This window comes from Triticum dicoccoides, chromosome 7A (genome assembly GCF_002162155.2).
Source record: "Triticum dicoccoides isolate Atlit2015 ecotype Zavitan chromosome 7A, WEW_v2.0, whole genome shotgun sequence".
NCBI classification, from domain to species: Eukaryota; Viridiplantae; Streptophyta; class Magnoliopsida; order Poales; family Poaceae; genus Triticum; species Triticum dicoccoides.
Window position 1 is genome coordinate 289,716,386 of NC_041392.1, and position 15,417 is coordinate 289,731,802.

The window sequence follows — 15,417 nt, forward strand, 5'->3', positions numbered from 1 at the left end:
TTGGTCATCCCCAAGACGAGGGTCTTGCCACTCCTTATTCTCTTCATATCGATATCTCCCCCAAAACTTGAAAACTTCAATCACACAAAACTTAACAAAACTTTGTGAGATAGGTTAGTATGATAAAGATCAAATCATTCACTTTGGTACTGTCAAGACAAGATTCATAAATATTTCTCACATAATGCCTACTATACCCTATATTTTTAAAATTTGTATTAACCAATATAAGTCATAGAAACTATAAAATAAGCAAACTATGCATCAAAAACAGAATCTGTCAAAAAACAGAATAGTCAGTAATGATCTGAACAAAGACCATACTTCTGTAACTCCAAAAATTCTGAAACATTATGACAACATAGGAAATTTTTATATAAATGGTGTGTAAAATTTTCAGAATTTTATCACATCCCAGTGAGTTATGGTAATTCCAGAACTGGGCATAAAATTTTCTATTTTTGCACGGAATCAAGTTAACTATCATCCACACTATCCCGAAGGCTTTACTTGGAACTTTATTGAAACAAAAGATATAAAACATGATTGCTAAAGTATATTAATCATGTGAAAACAAAAAAATAGTATGGTTAAATGTTGGTTTGTATCTAACAAGCTCTTTTCTTTAATGCCTTTTTAGTCAGGCATGATGATTTCAATGATGCTCACATAAAAGTAAAGAATTCAAATATAACGGGAGCATCATGAAGCATATGAGTAGAACATTTAAGCCTAACACTTCCTATGCATAGGGATTTTGTGAGCGAACAATTTATGGGAGCAAGAATCAACTAGCATAGGAAGGCAAAATGAGCAATGTTTCAAAACATTCAACATAAAGAGAGAAAACTTCATATTATTGAGATATATATATATATGTAAAAGCATATGTTCCTCTCTCATAATAATTTTCAGTAGCATCATGAATGAACTCAACAATATATCTATCACATAAAGCATTCTTTTCATGATTCATAAGCATGGAAATTTTACTACTCTCCACTTAAGCAATTTTATTCTCATTAATAGTAGTGGGAGCGAACACACCAAAATAGCTATCATGAGACACTTGATTGACATAATCAAATTGAACATTGAAATCATGATGCAAGTTTCATGGTTATCATGACTCTTTATAGCATACTTGTCATCACCATAATCATCATAGATATCAACTTTGTTCTCATAATAATCAATTGAAACCTCTTCTGGAATAGTGGAATAATTACTAAATAAAGTCATGACCTCTCCTAATCCACTTTTACCATCGTAATAAGATTCAACATTCTCTAAAATAGTGGGATAATTATTATCTAAAGTCGACACTCTTCCAAACCCACTTCCATAAATATTGCAATCATCATAAATAGGAGGTGGGCAATCATCATAACAAATTTGCACACCAAAACTAGGGGGACTAAAAATACCAACTTCATCAAACATAACATCCCCATGCTTATGGTTTTGCATATCACTAGCATCATGGATATTCGTAGAATTCATACTAGCAACATTGCAATCAGGCTCATCATTCAATGATTTTATTGAATTCTTCTTCTAATACTTTGACACAGTTTTTCGATCCATGTGTAACATCCCAATTTTCAATTTGGATGTTAACCATTAGGTCCTCATATGCATCCATATTTCAAGATTTCTGAATTTAGTTTATTCGCACATTTTGATCCTAGAAGACCTTAAGCAACACATAGACCATGTGAGAGAGTTGGAGGTTTTCATAAAATCCATTTTTGAATTTTTCAACAATTGGTAAATTGGATCAAGGTGATTTTTATTTGAAATTATTTTTCCAATTATTTCAAAGTAAATAAAATAATGAGAGAAGATAATATGACTTCTTCAAAACAAAGGAAATAATGGAAATTTAATTTTGAATAAAAATATATATTTGAGTTTTTATTCGGTTAAATTAGGAAAAATTGCATTTTTAAAATTTTCATTTTAGCCTAGAAAAATTATTAGGAGAGGACTCTGAAAATTATTTTTGGAATTTTAGGATTTTTATTAATTTTTATTTTGGATTTTTCCTTTGTGGCGAAATTATTCAAAAAAAGAGTTTGCGCGCTGATTGGGCTGGCCCAGCCGCCGCCACCGCCTTCCCCGCATCGCCGCCGTGCCCACGCCGGACTCCGCCTAGGAGTCCGGGTCGGACTCCGCCTGCCACCGTGGCCTCTTGCCCAAGCCGGCCACCGCCCCCCATTATATAGCGCCCCTCTCCTCCTCAAGCCGCCCCACCGCCCAAGCCGCCACGCCGCCGGCCGCTGCACACCGCCACTGCCCTGCGCCGCCCTGCCGCCGCCCGCGCCGCCTTCCGCTTCTATCGACACCGTCGCCCGTCGTCGCCTTGCTGCCGCTGCCCTCGCCGGAGTAGCCGTGCCGCCGCCGGTTCTTCTCCCCGAACTGGTAAAAAACCAATAGAACCCACCCGTTTTTTTAATTCGGTTTTAGTTTATTAGATCGCTTTGTTATTTAGGTTATGTTATTCAGTGAACGTTCACCCAATTCATTCTGTTAACGAACGAATTCGTTCGTTAGTTTTTGTTAGCGAACGTTCGTTCTTTAGATTTTTCTTTTTAGTTTAATTTTCGGCCAGAGACCTATCTGTAATTATTTTCGTCACATATTAGTCCCTAATCTTCAAACCTTCACTACTTTTTGCTCATTTGTCCAAATCGAGTGAAACCAACGTCAAAATCTTCGTCTTGATCTCCTCTGTCCAGATAAACAACTTGAACATGATTTTGAAGATTTAAAATTTGGTTTCAAGCACATTTGAATTTAAACTTCTTTTGATCGTAGTTTGAGTTTCGTAACTCCGATTCGACTGATTCTATTACCCAGTTTTTTATGCATTAGTTTTAAACCCTCAAACATTGCATGAGTAGGACTTTGATAACATGTGGGTATTGGGAAGTAGTTGATGAGGTAGGAAACTATTGTCTTATATTCAAACCCCTGGTATTATTACGTTATGCTTACACTAGTTTGCTATGCTCGTAGACATGGATTAGTTTGTGAGATTCATGAAAGATGTGAGAGTTACTTATAACTAAGGTAAACTTAAGGTGGATACTTTAATACACATCTGGGTGGATTGGTTATGGGCACCTGGGGAATCCAGTGTTGTCCTAGGAGATCCCGGGGTACCCGTGTGAGCATCCTATGGAATGCCACCCAGGCTCAAAGGGGTCACAAGATTATTCATGCTAGAAACTTCCGTGTGCAGCCACAAGCCATTATGGGCTCTGGAATAGTTGAGTAAGTTGTGGTAATCCTTTCCATGATGGGCTAGCAGATGTAGGGGATTGTAGGTGTACCAGCCGATCTATCGGTTAAGGTGACCTCTTCGGAAAGACTGTGTCTCGGTCATCCGTTTCTCAAACACCATGCACTGCGAGAACTTCAACGGAGGAGATCGAGTCTTGTGGGGAAAAGTGCGCAAACCTCTGCAGAGTGTATAAACTAATCATGGTTAGTTGTGTCCCTCGTTATGGACATCTTGAGTATCTAGTACTTGAATTATTGTTTTGATCACATCACTTTACTTAATTAAATTGTTGGGTTATTAATGTTAACTTGGGATTGAGTTGGGGGTAACTTCTCAATAATGTCATCATACTTTGTAGTTAAATAAAATATATTCCTTTGTTGTAGGGACAAATTAGCTTTAGCAAATGATAACCGTAGAGCCTCATCCTGCCAAGTATGCATGTAGTGATAGTTGTTATGTGTTCATTTCTCTATCGTGTTATCTTGCTAGCATATTCCATGTGCTCACCTACACGGCTGCAACATATCATGTTGTAGAGTTTTCAGACGAAGAGTAAGGTGCGACAGGTCGTTGTCATGCACTCAGTTTTGCCATGGAGTTGGATGGACTCATTTATCTTTAAAGCTTCCGCTATTATCTTATTTAGATGGCATTCAACTATATTATTGTAATAAGTACTCTATTTGAGGCACTCATTGTAATAAGTGTGTGATTGAACTCTGCAATAAATCGTCGAGTACTGTGTGTCAGCAATACCGATCCAGGGATGATACTTAAGCACAGAGACTTCGATCCATTCGGGTCGGGTCGGTACAAGATGGTATTAGAGCACACACTAACTGTATGATGCGACCACTAGGAAAAACCACATGATACTCTTCTCTACTCATTTCTAACTCTTCTCCAGTTCTACTCTATATATGGTAGACCCAAGGAACAAGTTCACTCAACCGGATGACGACACCCCTTTCCGACGACACTTGAAGGAAGTCACTAGGTACCTGAACATCGGCATACCAAGCTTAACCGGAACCTTCACCACCACTTTACCGGAAGAGGAGCGCTGGACGATTCAAGTTTGTGTTCCAAGAAGGACACTCGCGCCAGTTATCGAGCCCATCGAGTTTTCCTTTGATGCACCAACCTGGAATTTAGGAATGAGCATGTCCACACACATCGCCATTGGATGCATCAGCGAAGTGTAAAACAAGGATCTTAAGGACACCATCTACCAGATATGTGGACGCAGAGATGAGCAATGCGAGATGATTTGCACCAGGACGGATAAGTCCATTGCAGGCTACATACAGGAGTTGAATCAGCATATTCGACGCTACGAGAGCCAGATGTGCGCCAACATGATAGACATGAAGAAGGTGATGACCTGGAACATGTAGCTAGAAGAGGAACTCAAGTCTACATGCGATGGATATGAAGAAGAAATTGATGTACTACTCGAGAAGAATGAAGACCTGAAGAAGAAGCTAGGGATATTCATGGGGGATCCTGAACCTGGAAGGGACATTCTCTCAGAATATTACGTCATACTAGATGACACAGACTCCGACCCCGACATCGATGATGATTATGAAGATGAAGCTAGAGTAGATATTATGGAGTCTTCAAACGATCAAAATTTCTAGTCACCACCATATTACCATTAGAATTCTTCCATGTATATAGTAATAGTCCATGATATTTTTTAAAGGTAGCTTAGAGAAATTGTATGAATCTTCTTTGAATTGAGTGGTGTGAAATGAATGTGTTTGTCTCATGTGCATATGGGTAGTGATTTCTCTCTAGACCCTATTCTATTCTGTTCTCACCCCTCTAAACCTATCAGATGCCCCCAAGACGTGACCCTAGATTCCTATTCCCGCCGGAGCTCACTTAGTTGATCCAACAGCAGAAAGCCTTGATGAAGTTGCTAGTCCAGAACCAAGGCAACAAAAAACAATAGCAGCAACAACAAAAACCCACCGCCACCACCTCCAGTCGACAACTTAGCCCGCTTTCTAAGGTTGAATCCGCCGGTGTTCTCAAGTAGCACCGAGCCGATTATTGTTGATGATTGGCTCTGCAAGATTGGAAGGGAGCTGACCACCGCAGGTTGCACAGATGCTGAGAAGGTGCGCTTTGCCACACATCAACTGGATGGACCCGCAACCTCATGGTGGGAGAACTACACAGCCACTTTCCCCATGGCCAATGCCACTTGGGATCAGTTTCAACAAGCCTTCTGCACTGCACATGTCTCAGCTGGAGCTATGAGTATGAAGAAGCGTGAGTTACGCAACTTACGCCAGGGAAATCATACTGTGGCACAATACATGGATGAGTTTAGCAAGTTAGCTCGCTACGTCCCAGATGATGTGGCCATAGATGCCGCGAAGTAGGAGATGTTTATGGAGGGCCTAAATGACGAGCCGAGTATGCAGTTGATGGTGGCAACATTCACCAACTATTAGGAGCTGGTAGACAGGGCTCTTATGATTGAAGGCAAGGAACAACATATAGAGAACCACAAACGGAAGTATGGACAGGGGAAGTACAACTCTGGAGCTCAGCAGAAGCCTTGTTTTACCCAGAACTCGGGAGGACATACCCATCATAACGATGGAGGCAATTCTCACAACGGAGGAAGTTCACATAACCACAATGGCTCTAAGAATGGAAATGGGAATGGAGGAAACAACAGTCAGAGCCGTTCCAACCCGGCAACACCCGCCAAGAAGGATCGAAGCCATGTTACCTGTTTCAATTGTGGGAAGACTGGACACTATGCCAATGATTGTTCTGAGGTAAAGAATGGTAACAGAAATGGAAGCTTTGGAAAGAAGCCCAACCCTTTCACCAGAATGCAGGTGAACCACGTCAACAAGGAGGAAGTTGAAGAGCAACCCGATGCCGTTATTGGTAAGTTTTTGATTAAGTCATTTACAGCTATTGTCCTTTTTGACACTAGTGCATCGCATTCATACATATCAAGGGGATTTGTGGATAAGTTTAAGTTGCCCACCGTAGCCCTTAAGACACCTATGTTACTAAGCTCACCTGGAGCAGAGTATATGGCTAGCAGAGGATGTTTTTAGTTCCCATTGACCATAGGTAGGAATGTTTTCCCCTCGGACCTAATAATTTTGGAGTCACAAAGATTGGATGTCATACTAGGCATGGATTGGCTATCAATGTATGGAGGAAATATTGATTGTGCTAGTAAGTAAATTCTCCTCACCACCTGAGGGGGTAAAAGGATCAAGTATGTGTCTAGGCATGCGCCAAGGAGGACTCAAGTGAATTCACTTTCAGGAGTTGTTCAGGAGGAAGTGCCAGTTGTGAAGTATTATCCTGACGTATTCCCGAAGGAACTACCAGGCATGCCACCAGATCGAGATATAGAATTTTTGATAGAGTTGTTACCAGGCACCGGACCAATATCGAAGAGTCTGTATCGGATGCCCGCAAATGATCTTGAGGAAATTATGAAACAGTTTAAGGAGTTATTGGAGAAAGATTACATTCGACCAAGCTCATCACCATGGGGAGCCCCAGTGCTCTTAGTTGAGAAGAAGGATGGATCTTTGAGAATGGTTGTGGATTATCGTGCACTGAATGAGGCGACGATCAAGAACAAATACCCACTACCGATGATCAATGATTTGTTTGACCAGCTGCAGGGTGATAAACTATTCTCCAAGATCAATCTTCGATTAAGATACCACCAACTGAAGATTCGAGAAAAGGATATACCTAAGACAGCTTTTACCATAAGGTATGGGCTATATGAGTACACACTATCATGTCTTTTGGTTTGACTAATGCCCGTGTCTACTTTATGAGTATGCTGAATAAGGTGTTCATGGAGTTCTTCGACAAGTTTGTTGTGATTTTCATTGATGATATATTGGTATACTCGAAGAATGAAGAGGAACACAAGGAACATTTGCGCTTGGTTCTCGAGAAGCTCAGGGAACATCAGTTATATGCCAAGTTTAAAAAATGTGAGTTTTGGTTGAAGGAAGTTGGATTTCTCGGACATGTTATATCAGGAGAAGGTATAGTAGTAGACCCTTCCAAGGTTCAGTCTGTCACTGACTGGTTGGCACCCACTTCAGTTGGAGAGATATGTAGTTTTCTTGGACTCGTAGGATATTACTAGAGATTCATTGAGAATTTTTCCAAGCTTGCGAAGCCCATGACGGAGTTATTGAAGAAGGACACCAAGTTCAAATGGACCGAAGAATGTGAGGCCAGTTTTCAGGAGTTGAAGAAATGTTTAGTTACAGCCCTAGTGCTAATTCTTCCGTATATACGCAAGGATTTCCAAGTATATTGCGACGCTTCTCGCCAGGGACTTGGAGGTGTACTTATGCAAGACGGAAGAGTAGTTTCATATGCCTCACATCAGCTTCGACCTCATGAGTTGAATTACGCCACGCATGATTTGGAGTTAGCAGCCGTAGTGCATGCGCTCAAGACACGGACCATAATAGTTTGAAGTACATATTCACGCAGAAGGAGTTGAATCTCAGGCAAAGGAGATGGTTGGAGCTCATAAAGGATTATGATATGACTTTGCATTATCATCTTGGAAAAGAAAATGTTGTAGCAGATGCTTTGAGCCACAAGAGTTATGTTAATACTCTCATGACCAGAGGATTACCACAAGAGTTAGCCGATGACCTTAGTTCCGAGAGGTTTTGTTGCAGAGTTGGAAGTTAAGTCCTCATTGTTGGCAAAAATTCTAGAAGCCCAGAAGATTGATAAGGAGATTGCGGAGATAATGGAGAAGATGAATAAAGTAAAGGCCAAAGGTTTTCGTGAGGACGAACACGAAACTTTATGGTTTGAGGATCGTATTTATGTGCCCAGTGATTCGGAAATCGGGAAGTTAATACTTCAGGAGGCTCATGACTCGCCATACTCGATTCACCCCAAAAACACCAAGATGTATTTGGATTTGAAGGAACATTTCTGGTGGACAGGAATGAAGAAGGATATTGCCGAGTATGTAGCCGTATGTGACGTATGTCAGAGAGTTAAGGAAGAACACCAGAAGCCAGTAGGATTACTTCAGCCTATGCCGATACATGAATGGAAGTGGGATAAGCTTGGCATGGTTTCATCACCGGATTACCCAGGACACGATCAGGTTATGACTCCATCTGGGTAGTAGTTTATCGCTTGACCAAAGTGGCTCACTTTATCCCCGTAAAAACCACTTATACAAGCGCAAAGTTGGCCAAGATATATATGACCAGGATCGTATGTCCGCATGGAGTTCCGAGGACCATTGTATCATATAGACGAACATAGTTTACCTCGAAGTTTTGGAATCAATTACACCAGACTTTGGGTACCAGGCTAGAGTTCAGTACAACCTTTCATCCGCAAACAGATGGATAGACCGAGAGAGTCAACCAGATTCTAGAGGACATGTTGAGAGCTTGTGCGCTAGATTATGGATCTAGTTGGGATGATAATTTTCCCTACGCAGAGTTCTCATATAACAAGAGATACCAAACCAGTTTGAAGATGGCCCCTTTCTAAGCCTTGTATGGAAGGAGGTGCGGGACACCATTGATGTGGGATGAAGTTGGAGATCGTCAATTGTTCGGACCAAATTTAATCAGAGAGTCTGAAGAGAAGGTTAAGTTGATTCGTGATAGACTGAAGGTAGCTCAGTCCAGGCAGAAGATTTATGTTGACACTAAAAGCAAGGAGGTAGCCTATGAAGTTGGAGACAGAGCATATCTTCGTGTGTGACCACTTCGAGCAGTTAAATGATTTGGAGTAAAAGGGAAGTTAGCCCTGAGATTTGTAGGACCATACCGAGTTTTGGAATGTATGGGAGAAGTGGCCTACAAGTTGGAGTTACCCGAAGGATTGTCAGGAGTTCATGATGTGTTTCACGTTTCCCAGTTAAAGAAGTGCCATGCAGAGATGGCCGATATTCCTCTGAGAGATATAGTGCCCCTGGAAGCAGTTCACGTCATCAAGTTTTTCAAAGTTCAGTGGAGCCACCATACCGAGGAAGAAGCCACCTCGGAGAGAGAGGAAGACCTACGGAAAGACCACCCACACCTATTTGGTAGCCAACCCGAATCTTGAGGGTGAGATTCATCTTAACGGGGGTAGGTTTGTTACATCCCAATTTTCAATTTGGATATTAACCATTAGGTCCTCATATGCATCCATATTTCGAGCATTTTGATTTTGGTTTATTCGGACATTTTGATCCTAGAAGACCTTAAGCAACTCAAGGACCATGTGAGAGAATTGGAATTTTTCATAAAATCCATTTTTGAATTTTCCAAAAATTGGTAAATTGGATCAAGGTGATTTTTATTTGAAATTATTTTTCCAATTATTTCAAAATAAATAAAATAATGAGAGAAGATAATATGACTTCTTCAAAACAGAGGAAATTTATTTTTGAATAAAAATATATGTTTATTTGAATTTTATTTGAGTTTTTATTCGGTTAAATTAGGGAAAATTGCATTTTTAAAAATATCATTTTAGCCTAGAAAAATGTTCACGTGGTCCTAAATATTAGGAGAGGACTATGACAATTATTTTTGGAATTTTAGGATTTTTATTTATTTTATTTTGGATTTTTCCTTTGCGGCGAAATTATTTTAAAAAAAGAGTTTGCGTTCCGACTGGGATGGCCCAGACGAGCCAGGCCAAGGCCCAGACGCCGAAGCCGCCCTCCCCGCGTCGCCGTCGTGCCCACGCCGGCCTCTGTCTAGGAGTCCGGGCCGTACTCCTCCCGCCGCCGTGGCCCCTTGCCCAATCCAGCCACCGCCCCCTTTATATAGCGCCCCCCTCTCCTCCTCAAGCCGCCCCGACGCCCAAGCAACCGCCGTAGCCGCCGTTGCTGAGTCACCGCGCCGCCGCCCACGCCGCCTTTCGCCGCTGCCGATGCCGCCGCCCTCGCCGAAGTAGCCGCGCCACCGCCGCCGGTTCTTCTCCATGAACCGGTATAAACCGATAGAACCCGTTCGGTTTTTTAATTCGGTTTGAGTTTATTAGATCGGTTTATTATTTAGGTTATGTTATTTTGTGAACGTTCACCAGATTCGTTCTGTTAACGAACGAATTCGTTCGTTATTCTGTTAGCGAACGTTCATTCGTTAGATTTTTCTTTTTAGTTTAATTTTCAACCAGGGACCTATCCGTAATTATTTTCATCATAGATTAGTCCCTGATCTTCAAACCTTCACTATTGTTTGCTCTTTGTCCAAATCCAGTTAAACCAATGTCAAAATCTTTGTCTTGATCTCCTCTATCCAGATAAAGAACTTGAACATGATTTTGAAGATTGAAAATTTGGTTTCAAGCAGATTTGAATTTGAACTTCTTTTGATCGTAGTTTGAGTTTCCTAACTCCGATTCGACTGATTTCTCTTTGTAAATCGAAGCTCTTCACTTGAACTTTCTGTTTAGATATTTTCTTTTGGTTTTACCTTTGCATCTTATGCTTGAGTGCTTATATATGCTATTGTTTGTTCACGATAGAGTTTTCGGAGTGCAAGGCTTGCTACTACGAATCTCTAGGGTTTTCCGATCGTCAGCAAGGCAAGTAACACTTTGATCATATCCCTTTTACCCAGTTTTTTATGCATTAGTTTTAAACCCTCAAACATTGCATGAGTTGGACTTTGATAACATGTGGGTATTGGGAAGTAGTTGATGAGGTAGGAACCTATTGTCTTATATTCAAACCCTTGGTATTATTGCGTCATGCTTACACTACTTTGCTATGCTCGTAGACGAGGATTGGTTTGTGAGATTCATGAAAGATGTGAGAGTTACTTATAACTAAGGGAAACTTAAGGTGGCTACTTTAATACACATCTGGGTGGATTGGTTGTGGGCACCTAGGGAATCCAGTGTTGTCCTAGGACATCCAGAGGTACCCGTGTGATCATCCTATGGAATGCCACCCAGGATCAAAGGGATCACAAGATTATTCATGCTAGAAACTTCCGTGTGCAGCCACAAGCCATTATGGGCTCTGTCATAGTTGAGTAAGTTCTGGGAATCCTTTCCATGATGGGCTAGTAGATGTAGGGGATTGTATGAATCTTGTTTGAATTGAGTGGTGTGAAATGAATGTGTTTGTCTCATGTGCATATGGGTAGTGATTTCTCTCTAGACCCTATTATATTCTGTTCTCACCCCTCTAATCCTATCAGATGCCTCTGAGACGTGACCCAGGATTCGTGTTCCCGCCGGAGCTCACTCATTGATCCAACAACAGAATGCCTTGATGCTGTTGCTAGTCCAGAACCAAGGAAACAATAACAACAACAACAACAACAACAACAACAACAACAACCCACTGCCACCATTTCTAGTCGAGAACTTAGCCCACTTTCTAAGGTTGAATCCGCCGGTGTTCTGTAGTAGCACCGAGCCGATTGTTGCTGATAATTGGCTCTGCAAGATTGGAAGGGAGCTGACTGCCGCTGGTTGCACAGATGCTGAGAAGGTGCACTTTGTCGCACATCAACTGGATGGACCCACAACCTCGTGGTGGGAGAACTACACAGCCACTTTCCCCGTGGCCAATGTCACTTGGGATCAGTTTCAACAAGCCTTCCACGGGGATGATGAAGATGGCCTCCGGTGTTGATTTCCGTCTCCGGCAGGGTGCCGGAATAGGTCTACGGATGAGATCGTTGATACGTCTCCAATGTATCTATAATTTTTGATTGTTCTATGATATTATAGTATCAATCTTGGATGTTTTATATGCATTTACAAGCAATTATATAGCATTTCTGGGACTGACCTATTAACTTAGTGCCCAGTGCTAGTTGCTGTTGTTTTGCCCGTATTTAGTTTTTCAGAATATCAGTACCAAATGAAGTCCAAATACCGCAAAACTTTTTGGAGATTTTTTCTGGACAAAGAAGATAGTGGAAACTTCGAGAGAGGGCCAGAAGATGAAGCGTGGGCCCACGAGGCACAAGGCACGCCCAGTTGGGTAGACGTGCCCAGGTGGCTAGTGGGGCACACGAGGCTCCGTTTGACCTAATTCCACCTCTATAAATTCTCTAAAATCGGGAAAACAACATAGAGCCACCTGAAATACTTTTTCTGCCGCCGTATGTTCCTGTTCCTGCGAGATCCCATCTGGAGGCCTTTTTCGGCACTTTGTCAAAGGGTGAATCAAACACGGAGGGGCTCTACATCAACCTTGCGGACCTTCCAATGATGTGTGAGTAGTTTACCACAGACCTACGAGTCTATAATTAGTAGCTAGATGGCTCAATCTCTCTTTTTGATCTTCAATACAATGTTCTCCTCGATGTTCTTGGAGTTTTATTCGATGTAATCACTTCTTGTGGTGTGTTTGTTGGGATCCGATGAATTGTGAGTTTATGATCAGATTATCCACGAATATTATTTGAGTCTTTGATGAACTCTTTTATACATGATTGTTATAGGTTTGTATTTAACTCCGATCTATTGATTTGGTTTGGCTAACTAGGTTGATTTTTCTTGCAATGGAGAGGTGCCTTGTCATGGTTTGATGTTGCAGTGCTCAATCCTAGTGACAGAAAGGTACATGACACGTATTTGTATTGTTGCCATTAAGGATAAAAGGATTGGGTTTATTCATGCGTGGCTTTACTTTGTCTACATCATGTCATCTTGCTTAAGGTGTTACTCTATTCTTTATGAACTTAATACTCTAGATGCATGCTGGATAGCTATCGATGTGCAGAGTAATTATAGTAGATGCAGGCAAGAGTTGGTGTACTTGTCTCAGACATGATGCCTATATACATGATCATTGCCTTGGATATCATTATGATTATTCGCTTTTCCATCAATTGCCCAACACTAATTTGTTTATTCATTGTATGCTATTTTTAGGAGAGAAGCCTCTAGTGAAAACTATGGCCCCTTGGTCTAATTTTATCATATATTAAAATCCTTAAAATGTACCTTGCAATAATTTTAATTTATTTGTTTTATTTTTTGTTTTATCTATCTATCAATTACGACAAAATTTAATCTTGCAAGTAATCGTCAAGGGTTTGACAACCCTTTGTTCATGTTGGATGCAAGTATTTTTGTTAATTTGGGTGTAGGTACTGCTAACGAGGTGTTCTGTGGTTCTCCTACCGAATTTTTTACCTTGGTTCTTAACCAAGGGAAATACTTATCTCTACTATACTGCATCAACCCCTCCTCTTCGCGGAAATCCCAACACATCTCACAAGTAGCAGGAAGAATTTCTGGCACCGTTGCCCGGGAGACGTTATCAACATCTATGAAGTATCTATGCATAAATTTCATCTCGTTGCTTTTACATTATTTGCCATTTGCCTCTCGTTTTCACCTCCCCCGCTTCTAAAACATTTTCACAAAAACACAAAAATATTTTTTTGTTTGCCTTTGTGACGCCCCCGATTCAATCGTACACTAATCATGCACGCAAATGTGTACGATCAAGATCAGGGACTCACGGGAAGATATCACAACACAACTCTACAAATAAAATAAGTCATACAAGCATCATAATACAAGCCAGGGGCCTCGAGGGCTCGAATACAAGTGCTCGATCATAGACGAGTCAGCGGAAGCAACAATATCTGAGTACAGACATAAGTTAAACAAGTTTGCCTTAAGAAGGCTAGCACAAACTGGGATACAGATCGAAAGAGGCGCAGGCCTCCTGCCCGGGATCCTCCTAAACTACTCCTGGTCGTCGTCAGCGGGCTGCAAGTAGTAGTAGGCACCTCCGGTGTAGTAGGCGTCGTCGCCGACGGTGGCGTCTGGCTCCAGGGCTCCAGCATCTGGTTGCGACAACCAGGTAGAAGGGAAAGGGGAAAAGAGGGAGAAAAGCAACCGTGAGTACTCATCCAAAGTACTCGCAAGCAAGGAGCTACACTACATATGCATGGGTATATGTGTAAAGGGTCATATCGGTGGACTGAACTGCAGAATGCCAGAATAAGAGGGGGATAGCTAATCCTGTCGAAGACTACGCTTCTAGCAGCCTCCGTCTTGCAGCATATAGAAGAGAGTAGATTGAAGTCCTCCAAGTAGCATCTCCAAGTAGCATATCCAGGTAGCATCTCCAAGCGCATCTCCAGTCGCATCGCATAGCATAATCCTACCCGGCGATCCTCTCCTCGTCGCCCTGCGGAAAAGCGATCACCGGGTTGTCTGTGGAACTTGGAAGGGTGTGTTTTATTAAGTATCCGGTTCTAGTTGTCATAAGGTCAAGGTACAACTCCAAGTCGTCCTGTTACCGAAGATCACGGCTATTCGAATAGATTAACTTCCCTGCAGGGGTGCACCACATAGCCCAACACGCTCGATCCCATTTGGCCGGACACACTTTCCTGGGTCATGCCCGGCCTCGGAAGATCAACACGTCGCAGCCCCACCTAGGCTCAACAGAGAGGCCAGCACGCCGGTCTAAACCTAAGCGCGCAGGGGTCTGGGCCCATCGCCCTGAGCACACCTGCACGTTGCGTACGCGGCCGGTGAGCAGACCTAGCAACCTCCATTACAAAGGAAGTTGCGTTAACGCAGTCCAACCCGGCGCGCGCCGCTCCGTCGCTGACGTCTGAAGTGCTTCGGCTGATACCACGACATCGGGATACCCATAACTACTCCCACGTAGATGGTTAGTGCGTATAGGCTCGTAGCCAGACTCAGATCAAATACCAAGATCTCGTTAAGCGTGTTAAGTATCCGCGAACGCCGAACAGGGCCAGGCCCACCTGTCTCCTAGGTGGTCTCAACCTGCCATGCCGCTCCGCCACAAAGTAACAGTCGGGGGCCGTCGGGAACCCAGGCCCACCACTACCTGGATGGAGCCACCTGCCCCTTCAGCCCCCAACTCCGAATAGTATCACAAGTAATGTAACAGTGTAAAGTATATAGTATATGCCCGTGATCACCTCCCGAAGTGATCACAGCCCAGTAGTATAGCATGGCAGACTGACAAGAATGTAGGGCCAATGATGATAAACTAGCATCCTATACTAAGCATTTAGGATTGCAGGTAAGGTATCAACAGATGTAGCGACAATGTCAGGCTATGCATCAGAATAGGATTAACGAAAGCAGTAACATGCTACACTACTCTA